Consider the following 25,221-nt stretch of genomic DNA (forward strand, 5'->3'; position numbering starts at 1 on the left):
ATAAACAATTATACGTATAGGGGAAAAAAAAAGTCTATATTCTACCAAAAATAGGCAATGGTTAACAGTGACCCACTGAATAAAAGGATTGTTTATGATCCATACTTTGGCTCATTACTTCTACTTTTATAATGAATTTAACTTATGTTCAATTATCTGAAATTGTATTTCTGTTTTCTTTTTTATTAGTATTATTAATTTATTATTTATTTTTATGATGATGATGATGATTATTATTATTATTTTTATTATTATTTTACTATCTAACCATTCCCCAGTAGTCCAGCTATGCAATGACAGTGGAAGAGTGAAAAATGACAGACCTCAGTTGTTGAGGGATTTTTGAAACAGCAAAGATCCCATGGCTTGCTGCAGCTGAGCAAACCAAGCTACCAGGGCAGCTATGAGAAGTTCCCGTGACAGTGTTCCCACATCGCCCAATTGAGGAATTTAGAAAAATATTGTTGCCAGTAGTTGGCTTCAAGGACAAGGTCTACGTGACTGCTAATCACAAGGGGGTTGTTTTCTTGTAGTTGTTTGTCTGAGTGCTTTTGACCAATAATCTTGTGTGAGACTCTATCCGCCCTTGTTATGTTCACTATAAAAGCTAGGCTATTCAGGAAATAAAATGGAGAATGATCTGACCATACTGGTGTCTGTCATGCTTTCAAACGTTCTTCCTGCAACACTCAGTGACTGCTGTTTACATGACAAATAATTGTCATTTTTGCACATTTTGTCTTTTAATAGCAGAGATGCCTAGTTCCCAGGAGGTTATGTATATAGGTAGTAAATATTAGCCATATTAGCCTTTAGGATTCTGTTTGTTTTCTATGTTTACATTTATTCTTGTTAAACTTTTGTTTTAGATGTATGTGGTCATGGTTTTGTTTGTGTCTAACGACTAGATAATTTATTCTTTGGATCTGTGATGTTAAAGAGTTTTTTTAAGTCCTACTGCAGAACTGACTGTATATTCCCTGTAGATTTGCATCAATGAATACTATTATTCACCCTTTATATACAGTTTTGGGATTTGTCAGAGTTTACAGTAAGTGATAAGGCGTAGGGTAAGGGGAAGCAGGAAGGAACAAAGAGACAGAGAGGCAGAAAGTGGTATGAAAGGGGCGAGGCAGTACACTCATCTGGTTGAGCCCTGTGCCTGATCACCATAGTCTGTTCCGCCTTCTTACTTTGTTATTAAATCTTTTCTAAATGCTCTCTGTTATCTCACTCCCTGCCCCATGTGTAGTACTGCACAGTGATGCCAGCTGTTGGAGTCAGGCCAGGGTCTGGGAGCCCCAGCCTGCTAGGGCGGGTGGAGGTCTGAATGTCTGCTCCTGGAGAGGGAAGAGCCCTCTCCAGGGGTGACCTTCAGGGTAACCTTCCTTCAGGGTAATCCTGGGCTAACCTTCAGCCCCCAGGACCAGAGCACTGTGTGATAACACACCAGCTGCTGGGGGATGGGAGTGAGTGAGGTGAGTGAAGGGCTCCATGCTGACAGCTGAGTGGGACCACGGCTCACAGCCCATGTGCCTGGTGCCAGCCAGCTGCTGGGCAGCGTGTCTGCCCCAAACATGGGGTGTGCATGTGCATTTGCTGTCAAACTCCACACTGGAGCAGCCATTGAGTAGGGGGCTCTTGGAGTAGGTGAGAGGGGCTGGGATATGAACAGGGGTGCAGGGTGGGGAGAGGGGCTGTGCTAGTGCTTGGGTCACCTGTGAGTGTGTGTGTGCTGGTGGGCCTGAAGGCGTGTGTGCGCGCGCCTGCATCAGGGAGCTGCTGTCTGTTGCCAGCTCAAAGGGAGGAGGGTACTGGGCTGTTTGTGCTGGTGTAGTGTGCAAGCCTGTGTGTGGGTCCCGCTGAAGGCAGCACCTAGTCTGTGGCAGACTCTGTGACTATTCATGTCAGTGTTCTTCCTGCGTGTCTCTGGGATATGTGCTCAGTTTTCTACTGGTTGAACCTGCAAAGATGAAAGTGGCAGATGCCAGAAAGTGGCCCCCTAGCCTGGGCGGAGACTAAGCTTCCCTGGGTATGGAGCTAGGCCCCAGCTAGCAGGAGCAGGAGTAGTCCTAGGCTACAGAAGCTGGAGAAGGTCACTACTTTTAGCTTTCCTTAACAATTTCACCTGGCAAGAAATTATTTTCCCCAAATTGAATCTGTTTTGCCAACAATGGTAAGTGACTCTGTCTTTATCTTGACCTATGAGCCTTTTTATCCTGTTTTCTGCCCTGCCCTATTGAAGAGGAGTGAGGAAGTGGCTGGGTGCACATATGGCAGCACATGGCTGTGAAGGAAGAACCTTGTAGTTAAGAACACAGAAGTAAAAAATGGAGCAGAAAGTGTCATGTATTTGAGAGCAGTAACCTGAAGTAAAAAAATCTCAAAATTGAGTTCTTGTGTACTTTGTGTTGCATATATGGCTAGGGTTACAGTCTGTTAGGAATAGCTAATATATGTAGAAGTGCTGTTTTTTTCCTTCCCTATGCAGTCTAAAGGATATTATAATTCCAAATAAGAGATGTTTTACAACAAAATTAAAAATTAAATGCACGTCATGTCACTGATTTTTCAGACATCATAAAACATTATAGTGTGTTGATTTTCATTTTTGAAAAACTGTTCCTTTATTTTCTAAAAAGAATCCAAAAGAAAACACCATCCTTCTATACTCTAAAGATGTTTTCTTTTACTGTGCACTGTCATCACATGAGAAACACACAGAAATATTACTTCTTAGAGAAAACATTAAACAGTTTTTCAGGACAGATAATAGTGGCATGTTTTTAATAGTTTAAAAAAAATGTTAAATATGAAATTTAGAGTAAATGACTTTGCAAAGTATCTAAAACATTGAGTTCTACTCTTTGTATTTCTGCTGTTCCAGGTATGTTTTCCATGAGTTATATTATTACACTGATATACAAATGAGCATGGATCTATCTAATCCTTCGGTTTTAAAAAAACATTTTTTTAATAAGCGAGACTTAAATACCTGTTCCACAATTAATAGGCTAGTGGAGAGATAAATAAATTCACTAAGGAAGGCATTAAAAAAATTCCAGGGCAGTAAAGCTATATACATACTAAATATACCATTTATTTTAGATAATAGCTTCAAAAATGGTATCACAATAAAGGAAATTCTCATTACAGGGGAAAGTGAGGCAAATGATCTGGTCATTTGGCTATGATCAGAAGATATAGCAGAACAGAAAAGAGAATATAATTCTTATAAACTCCTTACTTTGAACTACCCGCTAGACCAGGCTCTGAAGTGTTTCCATGAAGAGTGGACTTCACAGACTGTGAACAGACAGAACTTTAAATGATGAAAAATGAAGTCAAGACTCATAAGCTGTAAGAGCACTCAACACCCATTGCATGCAGAAATGCTAGATGTCTCATTTACCTTCAGAAATAACATGGTTTGTTGGTCATTTTTGCAGAGGGAAGAGTGCTAAAGGAGAGCAAGAATAAAAACATAATCACGAAAGGTAAATATATTTCCTAACAGTACTTCTTGCATTCCATATGAAGATGAAAACTCATGCCATCCATAACTCCAGAACTCAGACTATCATATTTGTCTCATTCTTGGCTTTTCAGTTAAAAAAGGAGTCAGGGAAATATTTTCTTTGGATTCAAAACCTGAAGTTTTTAATTTCATATATGAAATTGTGATTCACTTCAATCTTTTCTTTTCATCAAGGGCTAAGAAGGCAGCATGGCAGAGCTGCTGGCATGCAATATTTCTGTTTTCAGGGCAGAGAAGATGCCTCTGAGCAACTGAGTTTCATATCATACTTATTTTATCAATGTTGAATAGGTTCTACAATCTGTGGCTTGGCAGAAAATGAGCATGGGGGAATACCTGGACATAGAGCAGATGAATATTGCTATAGAGCAGATGAATATTGCTGTATTTTATTTAGAATGTTTTATTCTCACCAACTTAACCTCATGAATTTAATGAATAGGACAGGTGCATGCATGACTTAACATTTTGAAGAGTGAGATTTTTCTGCTTTCTTCTGGGACTCAATTTTTATTTGATTTGGGCTTGCTTCATAATCATTAAGTCTGTTGCCAGCTGAGTATTTGGATGAAAGCAAATTTCTATACCTTTGCTGATGTTCTAGAGAATATGTAAAAATGGTACCACAAATTATTGCCAATTTACAGAGGACTAAAAAGAAGGAAAATATGTTTTAAAAACACTACTTTACTGTAATAACTGCTGCATAAATCATGAAAGCAATTATTAAAGCTACAGCATTTTTTCCTTATTACTTGTAGAGCATATTGCAGGAAACAACCAGTAAAATGTTTAAATGAAAATGAAAACAGCAGTAATACTACTGCTCTATTTAAAAAATAAAAATAAATAAAAATAAATAATAATAATAAAAAAAAATCCAACCCTTGAATTTGCCCACAAACAAAAACAATTTAGCACAAAGAATTGTTTTCACTGTTGTGCAAAATCTGTTTAATGTTTTTTTACTAATGATTGTGTATTTATGAAAAGGCAATATATTGTTCAAGAATAAACTAAAACAAGCTTTGGCAATACATCAAGCTTCTGTGCTATTATTAATCTTCTGGATAAATGTTGTTCATTTTCATACTAGGACTTTTTTTTTTTTTGCATTCTGTGCCACCTATAGAGAAGAGGTTTTATACAAAATCCTCTCACAAATAAATGAATATTCATCTCTAACTTTATCATTGGGAAAGATTCCTGGTGGCAGTCCTTCTCGCTAAGAGAATGTTTAGTTTTCTGTCTTAAGAGCATTATTATACTTAGTTCCTTCTAGTTCAGGGCACTTTTGCATCATAACCTTCATGAAAGTTAAGGATGCAAAACAGTTACAAATATTTGTGAAGCCAATAGCAAGTATTATTTCTTTTCCTTGCAAGTTGCACATGCTAATATATTCACCAATTATAGTTCATAACAAAGGGAAAATTACACTTCTGTATCTTGAGACCATAGCTGTTTTATTATTGCTGCTGTTCATTTAGGATGGTCTAAAACAGTTTTTACTCTAATGAATTCCACAGGCCAAGTTTTCAACAACTTTAAGCCTGCTGGGCATATGGTGGCACTGCATTTCTTTATACAAATATGATCTTCAATTTTCTGTAGCTACCTGGGGCAGTATATGTGTGGAAGTAACACTGTAAGTGGAATGTCTGTCAGACAAAAAAAGTAAAAAGTCATTTGTAAGTTGATGATTTTCCAGCTTGTGAGTTCTGCATCTCTTCTCAAGTGCAAACTTTTTAGGAATATAATTGTCATTATGACAGTATTTGAGGACTTTTCCTGCATAGGATTTCCTAGTACTTACACAATTTAATTGTGCCTTCATTTTATTCAATTTACTTTTTTTTTTTTTTTTTTTTAGCATAAATGAAAACAAACAAAAAACCACTTCAGCCACCTTGTTAGGAAAATATTATTCATCTTCTTTATGCTGTTTTTATGAACAGCTTATTTAAAATGAATTATTTCAGCATTTCATTTTAAAGTGGAATTTCCCCTTTATTTTACTAAATATAATGATCAATTTGATTATGGTAAATTTCAGAAGTGCTGTTTTCTACTTCATTTGAATACATATTGAGAGAGACATTATTTTTATCGGCAAGTAGTTCAACAATTAAAATAAACTGATTCAAAAATAAACTGCACAACCTTTTAAAATAGACTGTTTGGAAAAAATGTCAGTCTTTTCATTAAGTGCATTCTTGACTGTAATGGGATAAATAATTTTAACAATCTGTTTACGTAGTTATATATTAGCCATATATCTCTACAGACCAAAAATGAAGACATTGGTAAAGTTAAAAACACAGCAACAACAAACTCAGCATTTTGTTAATGACTAAAACTTTGCATCTTAACCTTCAACCTATTCACAGAATCACAGAATCACAGAATGGCCAATGTTGGAAAGGACCTCTGAAGATCACTTAGTCCAACCGCCCTGCCAAGCAGGATCACCTAAAGCATGTTGCACAGGATGGCATCCAGGTAGGTTTTGAATCTCCACAGAAGGAGATTCCACAACCTCTCTGGGCAGTCTGTTCCAGTGCTCTGTCACCCTTACAGTAAATAAAGGCCTTCTCATACTCAGCCAGAATCTCCTGTGCTTCAGTTTGTGCTTGTTGTCTCTTGTGCCCATTGTCACTGGGAACAACTGAAGAGACTGGCTCCACCCTCTTGACTGCCCCACCCTCCCATGCCCCCATTATTTGTAAACATTGATGAGGTCTCCCCTCAGTCTTCACTTTTCCAGGCTAAACAGGCCCAGTTCTCTTGCCTGTCCTCATACATCAGGTGCTCCTGTCCTCTAATCATCTTCACAGCCCTCCTCTGGACTCACTCCAGTAGTTCTGTGTCTCTCTTGCACTGGGAGCCCAGAAGTAGACACAGTACTCCAGGTGTGACCTCACAAGGGCTGAGTAGAGGGGGAGGATCACCTCCCTCCAACTGCTGGCAACACTATTCCAAATGCAGCCCAGCACACCATTGGCCTTCTGTCCACCAGGACTCCCAGATCACTCTCTGCAGTGCTGCTCTCCACCAGGTCATCCCCCAGCCTGTAATGGTGCTTGGGGTTATTCCTTCCTAGGTGCAGGACCCTGCACTTGCCCCTGTTGAACTTCATGAGGTTGCTCTCAGCCCATCCCTCCAGCCTGTTGAGGTCCCTCTGAATGGCAACACAGCCCTCTCGCATATCAACCACTCCTCCGAGCTTTGTGTCATCAGCAAACTTGCTGAGGGTGCACTCTGTTCCATTGTCCAGGTTGTTGATGAGTATGTTGAACAAGACTGGACCTAGTATTGACCCCTGGGGGACACCACTAGGTATAGGCCTCCAACTAGATTCCGCACCACTGAGCACAACCCTCTGAGCTCTGCCATGCAGCCAATTAACAGTCCACTTCATTGTCCCCTCATCTAGGCCACACTTCATGAGCTTGTCCTTGAGAATGCTCATAAGACATATGTCATCATTTAAGTCATCATGTAAGTCATCATTCATCTATGTGTTTCAAAATGCATTATTATCATTTTACCCAGGTGCTGTATACATAATACAACCCAAATTTATAAAAATAATGAATAGTTAATGATCGATAATTTTGATATTTTAGTATTTGTTTAGGTAGTATGCACATTTTTACCCTTGAAGATACTGATTCAAGCCCAGTTCACATGATAGCTACTGTAAGTAATTATCTTTCAGTGATTAATGTGGAATGAATGGGTAATATCAGTCTATTTCTCTGTACAAATCATAAAACTGTCAAAACCACCATTAATTCATTATACCAGTAAAGAAAACCAAGGTTTAAATATTCTTGAGTGAACCACTATTTTAAGCTCTGGCATAACACTGCCAATTTATGACTGAGGCTCTGCTACTCAGTGGCTGCATTTACCTACTCCAGACAGATTTGTTTCTTAACCTTTGACTTCATATTCTACCCATTCTTCATTCTGAACAACAGCTTGCAGTTTTCTTTTCAAAATATTTACAGATGCCAGGGCAAAAAACATATGGGATATTGTCTACAAATAAGTCAGTGCTAAACAATTGTGACTGGTATCAGGCTATTTTATTCGTGTCAGTATGTATGCCCTTACATAGCAGGTGTACTACAGATGGAGACTACTTGCTGGTTCAAAAAATGGATTCAAGATTTAAGTTGAATTATCCATTCTTTGTAGACATTCAATGCAGATAATTCCTGGCTCTCTTTATAGCTCTGTTTTTTTTTTTTTTTTTGGTGTTTTTTTTTTTTTTTTATGCCAAAAAAGACTGAAAATAATCATTTGCTGAAATCTTACAAAGCTCTTTCAAACATCTTTCAAACAAGTCTTTCAATACATTTCAAGTATTCCAGAAGAAATGGATTACTTAAGAAGCAAAATGCTAAGTCTTCTAGATATAAATGTTTTTATCACAGATGCTTGGGCTTAAGCATGAAGGTGGAGGTTAGGGAAAGGTTATTGCAAATAAATTTTGTATAGTTAATGATACAAATATTGTAAACATATATTAGCATCTTTAGCTTTACAGATTAGTCTCTGTCGGTATGTTACTCTGGAATGCAAATTATAACTTGAAAAAGTGTAACGGTGTTTTGATCTTCTTTAGATTGAATTCCTAGCCTGAATTTCATATTTCCTACTTAGGTTACAGAACCCCCAGTGGAGAAAAAAAAAAAAAAAAAAGTACAACAAAACAAAACTGCTTTAATTTTCCCATCCAGCAATGGCTTTTATGCCTTAGGATAGGATAAAGGATGTGTAACTTGTTATTAGATTGCTAGAAGATTAAAAGAAAGCACTCTACTGAGAACCTGTATAATGATGACTCTAAGGACACTCAAGGAATTTGTTCCACATGTATGCATCAGGGTTTTTTAATTTTGCTGTCACCCACAGGGACTATTCTCTTTCAGTTACTATTTAAAAAAAAATCACAGACAAGTAGTCTGACTCTCATTTCTCATATTGTGGAGTACGTTAATAGCAAGTCTCCTGATGTTAATAGAATTACAGTAATGAGAAGAAGAAATCCAGTGCAGATTTGGGGTTTGGAATATAAAAATGGTGTTTTTATTTGCTTTTGTTTTGTTTTTCCCTTCAGGGAGTTCCATGCAACTCAGAAATTCCAATACTTTGTATGTGGAATCAAATGTCAAAGCAGATAAACAGCATCATAGGAATAGCAGTGTTGTAACTGAATAAAGTTTTCTGCTATATCATCCATGAGACGTGATTTTTTTAGAAGATTCTCAATACCATTTTTGAAACCAGAAATAGATTTAGGTGAGCTTTTTTGTTTAGATCTGTTTCCAGTGGGCTGCAATATTTATTTATTTATTTATTTCTGCCCGAGTGGAAGAGTGTAAATTGAAAGAGAACTTTGAGGTTTAACAGACATGCTGGAGAGCCAAAGGGAATGAGTTCAATTTATCACCACTGTGTGAAGGGTAAAATGTGTAGCAGGGAAGAGATAGAGGTCATAGGGGATTTTGGAGAAAGTGATCCTTCAGAGCAATTTCTAGCCTTATGGGGGGGGGAAAGTATATTTTATTTTATTGTTTTAGATCTATTTTCTCTCCTTTTGTTCAAATTCTGTTTAAAATTCAATTTCATTTAAGACATAATGAAAGGGTTGTCATAGGCTAATTCTTATGTCTAAGTGGTTTTTCCAGAGTGGTTTCTGTGTGAGACTCTATGAAAAAAATTAACTCTAGAGTTTCCTCAAGGTGCCACCATCTTGGCTACTGGGCTCACCTATGCCCTGCAGTGAGTCCATTGGAGCTGGCTGGAACACCTGTGCCTAACATGGGACAGCCCCTGCTTCTCCTCATCGAGGCTGTCCCTGCAGCCCCCCACCAACTCCTTTCCATGTAAACACAATACAAGCAAGAAGTCAACATGTTTTCAAAAGGAAAGTAAGCAAGAACAAAAATTACAGAAGAATCAGAAAACAATTTACCACCTTTACCATAAGGAATATAAAAATAGAACCATTCATGTGTATCAGTACCAGCAGACAGTGAGCCGGATCAAAAACTGTCAGAATAGCTGGGCCCAGAGCACAGTGGTCAGTGGTTCAAAGTCTAGCTGTAGGCCAGTAACAAGCAGAGTTCCCTTTGGGTCAGTAGTGTGGCTGGCCTTATTTAACGCCTTTATGAATGATCTGGATGATGAGAAGGGTGCACCCCAAGTAAATTCATAGATAGCATGAAACTGGGGGAAGTGGCTGACTCACCAGACAGTCATGCTGCCATTTGGAGGGACCTAGACAGGCTGTATTGGTGAGCTGATAGGAACCTCATGAAGTTCAAAAAGGGGAATAGGGAAAGTGCAAAGTCCTGCACTTGGGGAAGAACAACCAGTACATGCTGGGAGCTGCCCAGCTGGAAAGCAGCTCTGCAGAAAGACTTGGTAGACACCAAGTCTTGTCCTGGTAGACACCAAGTTGTAAACTTGCCACCAAGAAGGCTAATGGTATTCTTGGCTGTATTAAACAAGGTATTAACAGCAGGTTGAATGAGGTGATCCTTTTCCTCTACTCAGCATTGGGAAGCTCTGAGAGAGAGACTTGGGAGTCCTGGTGGACTGCAGGCTGATCATGAGTCAGCCATGTGCCCTTGTGGCCAAGAAGACCAATGGTGTATATCCTGAGGTGTATTTGGAAGAGTGTTGCCAGCAGGTGGGGGGAGGTGATCCTCCCCCTCTACTCAGCATTGGTGAGGCTGCACCTGTAGTACTGTGTCCAGTTCTGGGCTCAGAGTACAAGACAGACATACTGGAAAAAGTCCAATGGAGGGCCACCAAAATGATGAAGAGGCTGGAACACCTCTCTTATGAGGAGAGGCTGAGAAAGTTGAGACTCTTCAGTCTGGAGAAGAAAAGCTTCAGGGAGAATCTTACCTATCTATATATATATTATATTATATACTGTATAATTGTATATTGTATATTATACATTACATATTACATATTATATATAATATACTATATACTATATATTATATATTATATATTATATATATTTTAATAGAAATATCTCATGAGAAGACACAATTATAGTTTTCTCAGAATCATACTGATCCACGTGAAAATTCTTCCAACAGGCTTTTGATCCCACAAAGGAAGTAAATGAACCTTTTTGAATGTCCGTTTTCTTTTGGTGTTATCTATGATTATTTCCTCATCTGGACAAAAAACTTGAAGTGTTACAAAGGGCAGATCATTGACACTCTTTCCTTGAAGTGTCAAAAAAAAAAATGGAATGAAGTACTTCCAAAGCGATGATGATGTGCACACACACTGAACAAAAATCAATCAATCAATCAATCAATCAATAAAAGGTATCTTAATTGCAGGACATCTCCATGATAATAGTGATATTTTTTTATTGCAGGAGGTTATGTTTGAAAGGTTGGAAAATAAAAACCAAAACAAACAACCAAAAAATGCTGATGTTGATTTTGGCATCCTCCCTGCTTCTGGAGATGTCCTTCTCATTTCTGCTGCCCATCTCATGGTACAATTTCCTGAGGATGCAGCAGAACATAAAGAACAAGACCAGCTCTCCCTCCAGTCAAGGCTCAGAACTTCCAGTGCTGCAGCACATACAAGAGCAGGGCTCCTGCATGCACCCAGCTGTGGTCCTGGTCCCTCTGCTCCATTTCCAACAGGAGCTGCATCAAGTGCTCTTGCAGCTCCTCCACATGCTGCCACATGCGCTTGTGCATGGAAGATGTATAAGGAGCAGCTGAGGTCACTTGGCCTGTTCAGCCTGGAAAAGAGGAGGCTGAGGGGAGTCCTCATTATGGTCTACAGCTTCCTCATGAGGGGGAGTGGAGGGTCAGATGCTGGTCTGTTTTCTTTAGTGACCAGATAGGGGCTGAGGCAATGGAGTCAAGCTGTGACAGTGGAGGTTCAGGATGGATATTAGGAAAAGGTTCTTCACCAAGAATGGTCTCGCACTGGAACAGGCTCCCAGGGGACATAGTCATGGTACCAAACCTGTCAGAGTTCTTAAGAAGCGTTTGGACTGTGCTCTCAGTCACATGGTCTGAATTTTTGGTTGGTCCTGTGGGGAGCCAGGAGTTGGACTCTATGATCCTTGTGGTTCCCTTCCAGCTCGGGATATTCTAAAGTCCTGCTGATAAATCAACGAAGGTCTGCTTCTGCAGGCCAATATACAATGAAATGTTGTAATTAGTTTTTAGATCATGCTATAGAAAAGCTTATAGTGGATGAAAATTGAACTAGCAATTATAAGAAAATTAGTGGATAGGTACAAAAGACATATTTCTACAAACATGATCAGAAAAAGAGAACCTTGATAGATACACTGCATCTTTTCTTATATCTAAGTTTAATAAATCTGTTAAAAGTGACATTAAAATACTACTGAAGTTATGAAAAATGATAATGATAAACAGTGCTGAAAGTAATTTGTAGAGGTTATCTACTCCTTTATTTTAATATAAAGACAACTATATTTCACCTATTACTTTTGCTAGGTATTTATTTTGCTTTATTTATTAAAAACTCCCATTAATGGTGATTCTACAGCATGCCCCTCTCACCCCCCAATCTATTAAAATTGTTAAATTGCTTTTTGAACAGAAAGATTTTCCTTGTGGATTTTTTTTCTCTTTTCCAAAATTAGTTGTCTGCATATATGCATTCAATTTTTATTTATTTACTTTATTTTTTTTAGGACATGGTGAATAGATGTCAGTGTTAGCCAGTGAAATGGACACCAGCATCCTGGTACTTGAGATGTTTGAGTGTATTAGCACCTTGTCATCTGGTCCTTCTGCCTGTGGGTACATGTATAGTCAGAAAAACAAGTCTAATTTATTACCCTGTGTTTTAGGCTGTGGAGATCAAGAAGAAGGCTGCCCAGTGGGTACCCCTGGACAGCACCTATTACGTTATCCCTTTCTCATTTCTTGACCCTCCTTATTGTCCTCATGTCTCCTGTTTTGTTCTGCCTCCTCTCAAATATGCAACCCTCCCTGAATTACTTTTCCCCATTAGTCACAATTTTGCTATATCTGTACCCAAAATTGGTATTTCTAATGCCATTACAAAAGTAATTTCTGAAATATATGACATTACTGATACAGTTACTGAACTGCTATCAGTTTTTGAAAATTGTTTTCCTGTAGAGGTCCCCAACACCTCCTGCCAGCAATCTGTAATGTTTGGCCACTTCTCATAATTGCCCCTCAGCCACCTGTGAAATCTGACTGTCCTTCATGGTGTGATCATTAACATTTGCCAGCTGCTTGCACTGTTATCTATCACATCCCAAAATTTTTCATGTCACAACCAGTAGATTTCCACATCCTGTCCAATTAGCTTAACATCAGTCCAGGGCCTTGCTAGTGACCTAGCTATTTGCCTGTAGCTCTAACATTTATTTGGTGGTGTTGAGGGTGGGGATGTGGGGGGAGTTCATAACATTAATATTTATCCAGGAAGAATACAAAGCTTACGTGTTTCCTGACTGAAGTCTTTACAGATTCATCACAGCATAAAGCATTGTTGAATGCCAGTTTAGTGAAAAATACATTTTTTGCCTTTATAAGTTTAACAATGTTAAAATATACTCAGTAGCCAACTTGTTTGCCACCAAAAATACCTTGCTGTGGTTCATTAACTACAGCATAAAATAATATGTGCAAATTTCTCCAGCCACACTGTTTGGAATTTGTGGAAAATTACTACACTATCACACTGTTGATGATAAATGTGATACTACCACAATGACAGATTCTTTCTCGGTAAGCAGAACCAGAGATGTTATGTAGTGTGTGCAGCAAAATTGTTTTTGTTGATTAGTTAGCCCACACACTAAATAAAACCAAACCTCAGGCTGTGAAATTCACTTTACAGTTAAGTTCACAACTAAGCATTGCTAAAATACTTATGCTTCACTGTAAGTATTCTCTAACCACCCTATTTTTCCAACAGTTTTGTTCTAAAATGTTAACATGGAATATATCTAATTACTCATTAAACAGAAGATACATGCAGAATATATAAACAAGTTATTAAAGCATTGTTAAATATCTGCTATTTTGATTATGTAATTTTTAAAAAATAAAAAAATGGAGTATCCTGACTGTAAACGCAAAACTACATAATTTTAAATTGAAATCCCTTAGAGTGCTTTCTTCACATGTATATCTTCTGCAGTACCTAAATAGAACTTTGCTTAATACTTCTTTTGTTTTAGTGATGGTTAAAAAGCAAGTAGAAATAAAAAAGGTCCCACTAAGAGAACTGCCTTGTACAGCTGAATCTTGAGCAAAGATATATAAATGGATATTCAGGAAAGTCAGGTCATCTATATTCCAGATATACAAGAGGCTGAGAAAATGCCAACAGTTCTGAAAAAATCTGAAAGAACCAAGCATCAAAATAATACCATTATTAGATCAAGTGGACCACCAGACATCTATATACTAATCTGTGGGAAACCTTCAATTAGAGACACAGAATGGTCCAAGTCTTGAATTCCAGTCCAGTTATGCTAACATCTAGAATTCAAATTATATGTCAGTATGATAAAATCAATATAGTTCACTTAAAACCACTATTAGTTTATGCTTTTACTGCATAGAGGTTGTAAGAACAGTGGTTTCAGTGGGGGTGGGGGCAGGGGTAGGGGACGGTAACTATACAGTGAGTTGTCAGCATCCAGAGTTTTTCACTAGAAAACATATGGTGATATAGCTTACAGTTTTGCCTTCCATTTCAATAATCTGCTGAAATGATAAGAAGTCCCATTTATTGTAATAGGCTGTGGATTGTATCCAAGGCATACTTGCATGTATAATGTATCTATGTGTCATCAGATCTATTAACACTAAAAGGTTTCAATATTTTTTAAGTTAACTTCATAGATATTATCTACAAACAAAATAGCTTTTCAGAGCAGAAGCATTTTGGTTTAGCTGCAGAAACATGGAGTATTAAAAAAGGTATACTTATTCAGGAAGGAGGTGGGAGGTTCTAATTTCATTTTAGTATCTACTGTAATTCCTTCTTATTCATTAATGATAGAATTTGGTGTTTGGTGGGCGGGAGACTTTCAACAGGGACTATAGAGAGCATAGATTACAATAAACTCTGTTTACTTTTCTGTTTGACTTTCTTTTTTCTGTCCAGTTACTGTCCCGGTACTTATATCTTACAGTTGCTTTTACAGGTAACGCAAACCTAAGGCATCACTGTATTTTCAAACTCATTTCTCTTTGTCTCTCTTTACAAAAGAAAAGTACTAATTTATTTGTTCTGAATCATGAACCCCAAATATTATCCAAAGAGATAGATAGACCTCTAAAGGGTAGGAGTCAGACTTATGTCTGCAGATAACAGAAAACATAGTGATAATCTAGGGTAATTTCTTCCTAGAAGCACAAGATTTTCTGCAGTTACACGCTGAATAAATGGTTAATCATCTGTATAACTTAAAAAAACAAAACAAACAAACAAAGAAACTCTAAAAATTATCAAGTCTATTCTACATCAATTTCATTCATGCTAAATCATGCAAAAGAGAATATATCGTCCACAAGCCATAATCGGTTTCATTTACACATGCTGAATAGTCTCTCCAACTTGAGAATTCCTCCTAATTTTCACTTCTATCTTCTGTGAATAAAAGCATCATAATCTGCCTATAATAGCAAATCATTTATTACTTGATAGGCAGATATTATGCTCAGATGTGTCATTCGATACATGCCCTATCAAATAAGGATAAAAGCTGTCAGAAGTGTGCTAATATTTTATACATGAACCATTTAGTGTAGATGAAAATAATCTGATGGATAAAATCTTGTCTATTTATTTTTGTATCATTCCTTTGTGACCGTTTGTCTCTGCATAGGCTTCAGGATAAGCATGTTGGATTTCCCCAGGTCTGCACTTACATTTTTGAATAATCTGATGAAGACATACCAGGAAAAAAAGATACAATGTCCATGCTGAGACAGACTCTACACAGACAGAATGAAAACTCCACAGTCATGACAGGATATTTTTCTGTCTTTATTTATCAATTTTATTATTTATTTATTTATGCATATAATTCAAGGAAACAATATTGGTAGATAAAACCTTTTTTTCTTGTTCTTCTTATAGGTCTCTTTTTCCAGCTGAAGTAAACAGTTACTCACAAGACCTGCCTGTGCCAATTTGGCTGTAATTTCTATAACGTGGGAGATACATATATTTTTGTTTGCTTGCTTGTTTTGTTAAGATATTTTAATATCTTATTTTAAGGTATTTTAATCTTATAATTTATTAAAATGAAATGGAATGACATGGAATGAAATGGAATAAAATAAAATAAATAAATAAAATGAAAATAAAATAAAATAAAATAAAATAAAATAAAATAAAATAAAATAAAATAAAATAAAATAAAATAAAATAAAATAAAATAAAATAAAATTAAAATAAAATAAAATAAAATAAACATTTTAGTGGGACAGAAGTCAACCTGGTGAATCACCAAAGATCAATAGAAATATATTCAGCCTTCTCCATAGACCCATAGAATCATTAAGGTTGGAAGAGACTTTCAAGATCGTCTGATCCAATCATCATCCTACTACTAGTGATGGTGATGCCACCACTTCCCTGGGCAACCCGTTCCAATGACTAACGACTCTTTTTGGGAAGAAGTGTCTCCTAACTTCTAACCTAAATCTCCCCTGGTGCAACTTGAAGCCATTCCCTCAAGTCCTATCACCTGTTATCTGTGAGAAGAGGCTGATTCCTAGATCCCAACAACTTCCTTTCACATAGTGGTAGAAAGCAATAAGGTCTTCCCTGAGCCTCCACTTCTCCAGAGTAAAGAACCCAAGGTTCGTCAGCTGCTCTACATAGGACTTGTGTTTCAGACCTTTCACCAGCTTTGTGGCTTTTCTGTGGAGAGGTTCCAGGGCCTCATTGTCCTTCTTGAAGTGAGGGGCCCAAAACTGAACACAGTACTTGAGGTGTGGCCTCACCAGAGTGGAGTACAGGGGAACAATTACATCCCTGGTCCTCCTGAGTGCACTATTCCTGATACAAGCCAGGATGCCATTGGCCTTCTTGGCCACCTGGGCACACTCCTGGCTCATGTTCAGGTGACCATCAGTCAGCATCCCCAGATCCTGCACAGCTTTCAAGTCACTCTTCCGCAAGCCTGTAGCGTTGCATGGGATTGCTGTGGCCAAAGTGCAGGACCCGGCACTTAGCCATGTTGAACCTCTTATTGGCCTCTGCCCATTGATCCATTCTGTCGAGGTCCTTCTGCAAGGCCTTCGTACCCTCTGACAGAGCAACACTTTAATCCAGCAAAGAGTATACCTCTCCAAACCATGGACTACCATCTTCTCCAGGAGAAGCTCTCTATGGGAGACTGTGTCAAAGGGCTTTCTGAAGTCTAGGTAGACTATCTTAACAGCCTTTCCGTCATCCACCAGGCAGGTCACCCAGTCATAGAAGGAGATGAGGTTGGTCAGGCAGGACTTGCCTTTCATGAACCCATGCTGACTTGGTCTGATCCTGCAGTTCTCCCACATATGTTGTGTGATTGCATTCAAGATGACCTGTTCTGTCACATTTCTGGGTTGGAAGGGACCTTAAAGATCATCTAACTCCACCCCCCTCCCCACCATAGGCAGGAATGCCACGCTCTAGATCAGGTTGGCCAAGGCTCCATCCAGTGGGGCCTTGAACACTTCCAGGGATGGGGCATCCACAACTTCTCTTGGCAACCTGTTCCAATGCCTCACAACCCTTACAGTGAAGAAATTCCTCCTAATGTCTAGTCTAAATCTATCCTCTTTTAGTTTAAGACCATTTTCCTTTTTCCTATCTTTACCTACCTGAGTAAAGAATTCTTCTCCATCTTTTTTATTAGAACCCTTTAAGCACTGAAAATTCGCAATGAGGTCTCCCCGGAGCTTTCTCTTCTCCAGGCTGAACATCCCCAGCTCTCTCAGCCTTTCTTCATAGGAGAGGTACTCCAGAACTCTAATAATCTTTGTAGCCCTCCTCTGGACTCGATCTAACAGTTCCACATCCTTCTTTTGCTGTGGGCCCCAGACCTGGATGCAGTACTCCAAGTGGGGCTTCATGAGGGCAGAGTAGACGTGGACAATCACCTCCCTCGACCTGCTGGTCACACATCTTTTGATGCAGCCCAGTATGCAGTTGGCTTTCTGGGCTGCAAGTGTGCGCTGCTGGCTCATGTCTAGTTTTTAATCCACTAGAACTCCCAATTCTTTCTCTGCAGGGGTGCTCTCAAAAGTTCTTGTCCCAGTCTGTACTCCTGTGACCCAGGCGAAGCACCTTGGACTTGGACTTGTTGGCAGGGCTGAAGGTTGCACTTCACACAAGTGAATCTGTACAGATAGAGTAGTTACAATGCCTTTAAAGACTTCCTCTTTCCCTGTTCAGGATTTTAATTTGTGGAATCACTGACGTTTATCTTATGGTTAAGGAACAGCAGATCCACATTGAAGCTAGATTTACAGAGGAAAAGAGATAGTGTCCTATAGCAATAAAAACTGCTATCTGATAGGACTATGAAAACTGCTGAGGTTCTTAAAATACAAGGAACTCACTAAAGAGCTAACAAAATGACCAGAACTTTTGCTGTCATAACATTTAAGATATGCACTAAATAAAAGACGTGATCTCCAGTTTAAATTTTCTTCTGGTATGTTTCTTCATTGAATTCCAGCTATTTTGTGTCCCGACATAAACATATTCAGGAAAATATACTTATAAAAAATGTTGGTTATGTGCTCTTGAACATTTTTCCTTTATAAACTAATTACAGTACTTCCCATAGAATGTTGCTTCAAATGTAAGTTGGCAAAAAGTCAAAACTACATCTAGTTGTAGTTTTCACTTTTTGTAGTATGACCAGAGGACCTATATTCACTAAGCATTTTTGTTGTTCTTGAAGTATTGAAATTACAATAGCAACTGTTTATTAGTTTATTATTTTATTCCAAATGTATTAATTTATCATATCATCAACTCCCACATTTATCCTAAATTTGATGTTTATTTTATTTTATTCTAAGTAACAATATCCTCCCTTTTATTATGAACTTATTACAATACCAAGAAAGTAAATTTTTATTTAAAATCTTGGTGAATACATACAAGCTGAAAAAAAATCTTTAATTTATTAAAGGAATATTGTTATAAATGCAAAAATGTCATCTTGGATTTTTTTGTAATTTCTTATCTTCTCACCAGACTTAAAAATATCTATCCCAACTTTTCCCAGCTTTCCATCACAAAAATGTTTACTATACCACTGAGTTTTCCTCATCTGTCTCCTTCTCTCCTACCCTCCCTTATGACAGGCTAATTCAGTTTCAAGTTCTTTTTGAACAAAAATTTGACCTGAAACATCTCATGTCATATAAGAGACAGCTAATGTGTCTGGAAAGCTTAAATTTACTGTGGTTTATGCCTCCATAAACAAAAAAAAAAAAAAGCAATAAAAGTAGCTCCATAAAAATCATCCAAGTGTTTACTTTGAAAAAGCCTTTAAACAATACAAGTAGTTATAGTGACAAAATATATTCATCACTTGCAAAGGCTGTCTCTGTGTATAGTGCACAAGAATGTAATGTTGCACTACAGTGTACCATAGTTATTATTTCAACTGTCTTTGACTCATATTTAAAGTAAAGATCATTCATGTGCACACAAACTCAGCAAACAACAGAATGAAAGTGAATGATTCAGTTATTTCACTATTAAACATGCATAATGCTATACTGCAGAAAACAACTAAACCAATTGAGCAGCATTTTATTCAGGACTGTGGATCAGCCATTCTTCCCCAGGATCTTCCTTCTTGGGCCTCCTATTGATGTCCTCATAGTCAACTAATTAGTTTAGGAGCATTTCATTTTATGTTTGTTGTATTAGGAATGCCTACACCATCATCTAAATCTAGAAGGACAGTTCTTCATTAAATGTGAAATTAGATATTCAGTTAATGAAGCTTTATCTCGTATTTGATGACTGACAGTAAATTTGTGGTATGTTCTCTGTCTGAATCCCTTAATAGGTTTACACAGAGTTAAATCTGACTTTGGTCTTCCATTAAGAGCAAGACTTTACTGTTTGGAACGCTCTGCTTGTTTAGCTATTTAGTGGCTCAGTAGTACAGACAGCTTCTACAAAAGCCAAATGATCATATACAGCAACAAATGAACACCATAATCTTAACAAGATTATCATAATAAAGAGTCATCAGAGATATTAAAATTATCTGCTTTAATTATGAAATTATAACCCCATTAACTCCTCTGCATGAAAAACAGGAATTGGGGAATAGCAAAGAAAAAAAAAGCCAGAGATGGCTGTTATAAACTTCATAACAAATTAAAAAGGGGGTGAAAGAGATTTGCTGTGTGGACTAGGATATTTCAGGTAATTTATCTTTTAGCATATGTTTCCTATAGATTAGGCATTCTAAAATGAGAACTGTGAGGTATTTTTTCTTGCCTTTTTTTTTTTTTTCAAAAATTTTTTTCCCCAAGATTTTTGTGTTTACTAGCCTCACTCATACTCACTTGAAAGCTATGAACCTAAAAGCAGACCCTTATTTAAATACACCTAAACCTGTAATTTAATTATGCCCTAAATAAATTATTAGAACAAGATTGCCACTTATGGATACTTGTTGAAGTTTGTAACAGCAAAAGTACTGAAGTGAGGTTTTCAAAGACATTAACATGAAAATTAGGTGAATTTGAAGAGAACAAGCTTCAATTTGATGAACAATCTCTTTCCAAGGTAGTCTTCAAAAATGCATATACTAGCATATATTTTTTTTAAATTCTATTGTACATATGTAATATGCATAGGACTACTTAAAAAATTCTATTAGTTTTCATGATAAATAAATAAGTAAAACACAGATCTCCTCAGAATACATTTATACTTCAGGAAAAATACTTAATATAATTGTTATGTTATATTGTAAAGCATTTTAATAAGAAATTATAAGAAATTTAGGCAATTAATTAGTGAGTTATAAGTATTGTCCCTTAATTTTAAGTTTTACACAGTTCTCTACAATTTTACCAAATTAAATATCATCTGCACTTTGGGATATTAAATAAGTGAATATGCATTTTTTGCTAAAGTATATCACTTCACTTTCATACAGCTGAAACATCAGTTGTGGACAGAGCAGCACATTAAATTGTTATAAAATTTATTTTTATAGAAATTATTACTTAAAACAGTTATACTACACTTATTGTTGAATAGCTGACTTTCAGAAGAGACTGAAAATAGCCATGAGATAAAGTTACAGCTCAAAGAAGTGAAGGTAAAGTGCCAGAGCGTATTTGGAGGAAGTGTGGGATGGGGTTGGGAGGTGGGGATTGGGCTTCATACCAAGCATTTAGAAGAAGCAGAAGCATTCCAACCTCTCCTCTCCTCTCCTCTCCTCTCCTCTCCTCTCCTCTCCTCTCCTCTCCTCTCCTCTCCTCTCCTCTCCTCTCCTCTCCTCTCCTCTCCTCTCCTCTCCTCTCCTCTCCTCTCCTCTCCTCTCCTCTCCTCTCCTCTCCTCTCCTCTCCTCTCCTCTCCTCTCCTCTCCTCTCCTCTCCTCTCCTCTCCTCTCCTCTCCTCTCCTCTCCTCTCCTCTCCTCTCCTCTCCTCATTAGACCCTCTCTAAAAATTAATAGACACTCTAGATGCTGCAAAATATTTTAAAATATTCTGTTAATAAAATAAATACCAGAAAGTTAATGAACAGCATGTCTAAGAGACTTTGACAACTGTAACTATGAGAAGTAAATGCAGCGGCTGTGAAAAGCAAATGTGGATAGCATTTCAGAAACAAAATAGGGAGGTTATTGACAAGTACATCTACTGAACTGCCAGAAATAGTGATTATGTCATAATGATCAAAAGACAAGCTGGCAAACATAAGAAACAATACAGCACTGAAGTAAACAAAGTAAATGATCCTGATGTAAACTCAAAATCAGACCTTGGTCTCAGAGCAAATTGCAGCAATTGCAGAAGCAGCAGCTGTATTACATAAAAGTGTTCTTGCCAGTAGCAAGGATAGTGATTTACATAGCACACGAGTGGGAGATTAAAAGAAAATGGAATAGAAAATCCTTCAAACTTAGCCTATGGAAATCTAAGGGAATAATAAGGTAAAGAAATGAATGACTCATAACAACAAAATACATATGAGAGGTCATGGTGTGACTGACTGCTTCCTCACAATATTGCCTCAGCAATGACGATTTTCTAGTCTACAGCAATTAGATACAACTAATTAATTTCATTATAGTAGTGAAATGTTATCTGAGCTTTCAAATGGTCCATCATTATTCTTTCAAAAAACCCATCATGAAACAGGATTCCAAACAAAAGACTGTATTTATCTTCCATAAGCTTCATAGCATCTTACACAATTTATAATATTAGCAGTACAGGACCATCCAGATTGCTTAGATTATGTTTCCAACTAAAAGCCTAAGCACCAGTATAAAAATCCAGACTATGTAAAGTGTTTACAGTCCTTATAGGGTCAATGGAGAGAGAGAAACACTTTTACAGAGGAAATAAGAGAAATTATAGGAAGATAAATGGCTGCTTAAAGCTAACAAAAGGAAACCCTAACTATGACAGTATGTCTGATTCGTTGCTACTCCAAAGCCAAAACCCATGAGTCCATTTAGGATGCAAAATATGGTATCTTCCTCTGGAAGTATACAAGTTTCATTATTTTCAAGATAGAGAAATTAGAGCAGACTAGATTTTGTTACCAGCCCCTGTTTCTTACTGCTGTGCTCAGATCCTTCAGAACTATGCCCCATCAGTGGAGACATTCCTTGCACAAGTGTCGCTCTTGACTCACCCCATTTTTGCATCACCTAAGCTTTTGCTGATCCCTTATATCTAATCATATCATAATCATATGAAAGAACCTGAAAAATTAGTAATCTATCTCTTCTTGTAGAAGTCACAGCAAGAGCCTTGACCCACCACTGCCTGCACCGAGTGCATACTTTTTCTCCCTGGCTTTGTTCTGAAGACAATGTCTAGTTGTCTGTAGTGGTTTTACCCAGATGAGCAGCTGACCTCCACCACAACCACTCTCTCACTCCACCTTCTCAAAAGTCAGAGAAAATAGGATGAAAAAATAGGATGAAAATAGGATGAAAAGTGCTCAAGGGTTAAGATATGGAGAGGAAGATCACTCAACTATTTTTGTCATGGGCAAAACAGACTCGGCATAGGGAGTTTAATACATGTGTAATATGTATTACTTATAGCTAACAGTCTAGAAGAGTGAGAAACTCAAAACATACTAAAAACACCTTCCTGCCCATCCACCCTCTCCAGCATCCTCTCCCTGAGCAGCACAAGAAACAGGGAATGGGGGCTGCAGTCAGTCCCTAAGACTGTTTTCACTGCTCCTTCATGATCACTATCTGTCCCTGCTCCAGACTGGAGTCCCTCCCACAGGATGTCATCCTTCCCAAGGTGATCCTATGTGGGCTTCCTACAGGCAGCAGCTCTTCAAGAACTGCTCCAATGTGGGTCTGTACCATGGGGTCCATCTGTCAGGAGCAAACTGCTCTAGCACGGGTCCCTCACGGGCAGCAGCTCCCCCTAGACCCTCTGCTCCTGCGTGGGCTCCTCTCCATGGGCTGCAGCTCCGGCCCAGGGCCTACTCCCACGGAGGCTCTCCATGGGTCACAGCCTCCTCCAGGCCACATCCACCTGCTCCACCAGGGGCTCTTCCACGGGCTGCAGTGTGGAGATCTGCTCCATGTGGGACCCATGGGCTGCAGGGGGACAGTCTGCTCCACCAGGGGCCTCTCTACAGGCCGCAGAGGAACTGCTGCTGTGTGCCTGGAGCACCTCCTGCCCTCCTGCTGCACTGACCTTGGTGTCCCTTAGTGTCTGCAGGGCTGTTTCTCACTCCTTGCTCTCACAGATGCTGTTGTGAAGCACTGTTTTTCTGTTGTTGTTGTTTCTTTGCTTGTTTTTGTTTTGTTTTTTTTTTTTTTTTTTTTTTCCCCTTTCTTAAATCTGCTCCCACAGAGGAGCAAACAACATTGCTCACCAGCACGGCTCTGGGCAGCAGTGGGTCCTTTTGGAACTGTCTGAAACTGGCCCTTATCTTACATGGGGCAGCTTCTGGATTCTTCTCACAGAGGCCATCAGTGCATCCCTCTGCTACCAAAGTCTTGCTATGTGAAACGAAAACAATTCAAGAAAAAGTATGGCAGAGTCAACTGCACAAATTGCTACATTCTGTAGGATGCATCGACACAAGTCTTAGGTAGACTAGAGACTGAATGATAACATACAACATGTGTCAATTCTGCCCAGGCTTGTGTCCCCTCCTGGGCAAAGTAGGTGAATGAACATTCATGAACTTCTTCAAATTTCATATGCTGTAGTTTTTTGTTTGTTTGTTTGTTTGTTTTTTCCCTGAGCTAGATACCTTTATGGCCCTGCCATTATAGTAGTGGAAGGAAAGTAGACATTTTTAGATAACTGTTTAACTGCTTTTGTTGTTGTTGTTGTTGTTGTTTTTTGTTATTTATTTGTTTGTTTGTTTTTGGACAAAGCAAATCCTGTTTAAAAAACAAAACAAAACAAAACAAACAAATAAAAAAAAAAAACAAACACAGCTATTTCCTTCTATCACTAGGAAGAAGCCTAGAACAATCACATGAGTTGCAGATACTGACATTTGTAAAATGGATTCCACCCAAAAACTCACATTTCATGTGATCTTCAAGTTTGGTAAGACCTTAAACCTAATGACTAACACAACATGGTTATTAATGATGACCTGATCTTAGATATAATAAGACTTTGCAATGTCCATTGTATATAAAGAGTCAGTGAATTTCACTTTTCATCTGCAAGTCTAGCTAACAAAGCAATCCTCCACCAAATTTTCCAAACTTATATGCAAAATTATACAACTTTTTTGTCTGTTTGTTTTTCCTGAAAGAAAGTTTTGCCTCTTAAACATTTAATCTTGGATTTTATATGTAATAAAGACAGGTAAAATACCCAGTGTGTATATCTTTGATATGTGCATTTCTAGCCTTCTAGGTATCAGTCCTCATTTTGTACCCTGACCTGATTTAATCTATTCACTTTCTGCATTCAGGATGAATAATTGCTCAGATATTAGAATCAACCTGTAATTTACCATTTTCCTTTCTTAAATATTGTCTCTTTTTGGAAAACATGGCAAACCATTTCATTAGAAAAAAAAATCTAGAATTCTCTCCAGACATAAATTGCCATTTAGCGTGTAGACCCACAGAAGAATGGATTTGCTGACTATAAATTACACATCCAGAAGCCTTTAAGATTTTAAACAATCTTAAATGATCAAATAAACCTTCAAGTTTCCTAATAAGTAGTAAATATCTGTTCTTTCTTCTTTACTTCCACAGATAATGGAGGATACTGTAGTAGCTTTTGAATTAAAAAGACTATTGCCTCCAATGAAAGTAGAATTGTTATAGGGTTTATTAGACAATGTAGTTTGCAGTTTCTTAACACCTTTTAATTACAAGACTCATCCTGATTACGTATTAAAAGAGACTGTACTTTGGTTACA

General features: G+C 37.8%; 1 long non-coding RNA gene across 1 annotated transcript; it reads left to right on the forward strand.

Moving 5' to 3' along the window:
* Nucleotides 1-1,255: 1,255 nt before the first annotated feature.
* On the forward strand, nt 1,256-13,692 carry LOC311424637. Its single transcript, XR_014686140.1, has 4 exons — nt 1,256-1,478; nt 3,450-3,497; nt 5,929-6,040; nt 12,273-13,692. It is a non-coding gene; the product is annotated as an uncharacterized lncRNA (long non-coding RNA).
* The last annotated feature ends 11,529 nt before the right edge of the window (nt 13,693-25,221 follow it).

Source organism: Aythya ferina, assembly GCF_964211825.1.
Source record: "Aythya ferina genome assembly, chromosome: 1".
Taxonomy (NCBI): Eukaryota; Metazoa; Chordata; class Aves; order Anseriformes; family Anatidae; genus Aythya; species Aythya ferina.